Here is a 2,444-nt window from a genome sequence, read left to right on the forward strand (position 1 = left end):
GCATGCGGTGAAAGTCTTTTCACTGGGTGGCCTAAGGGGGGGGGGGGGGGGCTTCGAGAAGAAAAGGGCAAAGCGGAGAAGCGGGTGAGGTTCTTTGCAGCTGGTGATAGGAGAAATAGGATTAGTTCAACACGCGCCACGATGCACGGACGACAAATAGGAACCCATTCAACCAGGTCCAGGCTTGTACTGTTTCCTCCCCGGTGTGGGGACGATGGGCCAAGGGTATGTTCGTGAGCTGATATGGCACATGCAAACAGTGGGCACCGTAAACCGTCACGGGTGCGTAAAGCGTACCGCTTAGAACCGTCAGACGACACCGTTGGGTGGGAAATAAAACCATACCTTACGCAACCTTCAAGCGTTTTAATCCTTTCACTGATAGCTTTCTACCAGCGCAAAAGGTAGTATTGTGACATTTGCTTTAACAATTTCTTCGCTACATACCACAAATGACTTTAAACAGTGGAAGAAAAAAGAAAACAACTACTATCTACTAATAAAATAATGTTAAAATGCTTTTAGTAAGTGAACTGCAACGCTTTTTATGCGTTTTGTCGCGCGGTTTGCATACCTTTAGGCTACGTGCAATTTATATGATTCATTATATTGCAATTTATATGATTACATGCAATCATTAGTTTTTTTTATTTTATCATTTTTATTCGACTTTTTAACAAGGCTTTTTCTGGTGGAAAACATACCAATTGCCGCGACCAAAACAGCGAGAAACCCCTAAATTTTAATACTTCACTAAAAACCAGGGATTTGCTTTCGGTTGAAACTTTTCCGTGAATGTTTGGAAGGGAACGAAAAGCAAAGAGGGAACAAAGTAGCAGCCCGGGGAAAGGTTGTGCGACATGGTTTGAATTGGCAAATTGACGATCTCGAATCGGGCCCCGGTCTGGTTCTGGTTAGGATTAGAATTGTGAACGAACTGCTAAAAACGGGAAGGTAAGAAACTAGAGCTGAGATAGGGAATGGGGAGGTGAAAAAAAACACACAAAAACGATTGTCGGTTTCTAACTTTGGAAGTGTTTTTTTCTATTATCTATCTATCTTTGTCTCGTTTTTTTTCGATCGTCAAGTCGATGGTATGGGAACAGTGGACCCCGGCTGGAATGAAATTAATTTGAAGACAAATTGCTTGCAGTCGGTAGTGGCTGGTAGTAGCCTAAGCCTAACGCTTATGGCGTAAGCCGATCTGATCCGAAACGGCGGATTAAGAAGTTCATTTAGCGTCGGGTAAATGCTGTTTTCCGTTTTCCTTTCCAAACAAATCAAATTTTTGACTTGGTTTTGGTGATTATTTTTAATGTTCTTTTTACAATTCACATAGTTTCTAGGCTTAAAATGAGGAAAAATGTAGCAAATTTGCATACTTACAGGCGTAAGTATATCGCTTTTGTTTATTTGTGTGTTAAGGTGTAAAAAGTATTTGATTTATTATAACAGAATTTCTATTATTCACTTTTACAGTCAATAATTTCACTATACCGACACATGTTTTTGAAGAATAAATAAATAGGTTGAAGAAATACATCACGATGATGATCTCACACGCATTTTTTTTTTATATTTTTTATATTTTTTACACGCATTTTTTGATATTTTTCGCCAGTTTGAAGATTGGTCCATGTAACGAACATTATCATGCTGAATCAAAATTTTACCTAAAATAAGTTTAAATATGTATTCTCCTGGAGCAACTACAACTGTCACGTTATGCGCCTAAATATAGGCAAAAAGTCTTGCATATGCTACGAGTCACTGTATCAAGTTTAAATAAAGTAAAATTAATCCCAAATTAAGCTGAAATTTTTAACGGAAACTGTATTATGCTTTCTATCGAAATCGAGAGAATTACCAGCTAGTAGAAAGGGACAACTTTAATTCCTGGCACACATACAGTGAGCGGTACTGTGAAAGACTTACTTTAATTATTCGTTCCTTCAGGTATAATGAGGTACCGCCAGTAGTATGAATGTTTCGCCCTTAGTAAGTAGTGGTACTCAAAAACAAAGTCTTGTTAATGTATGCTTTTCACTTTACTGGTTAGTCCTTCTCAAATAGGCAAAAAAACACACACAAAGTATGCGACCAAGATTTCCTCCCCTTTTTTTGTTGGGATGGGGTTTTTTTTTGGTTTTTCACCTACACTTGAAGCACTTTATGCCAGTTGTTGGCTAGTTCTGTCGCAACAACATCAGCTAAAAGAAGCGGCAGAAGGGGGAGAAAAAAGCCTTCTAACCTGCCTGAAATGCACGATCAGAATACGAATGAATAAAATCAGATAAATAAGCCTACCGACAGCAGGCAGGTCGAGGTCAGGCCCGCCATTTCCCACCCAGATACCCATGTTTCCGCATGCAGACCGAATAAAGTTTCCTTAATTTTTTGTTTTGTTCTTTCACTCTTTTTTTTTTGTCTTCTTCCCTTGCTGC

Source organism: Anopheles funestus, chromosome X, assembly GCF_943734845.2.
Source record: "Anopheles funestus chromosome X, idAnoFuneDA-416_04, whole genome shotgun sequence".
Taxonomy (NCBI): domain Eukaryota; kingdom Metazoa; phylum Arthropoda; class Insecta; order Diptera; family Culicidae; genus Anopheles; species Anopheles funestus.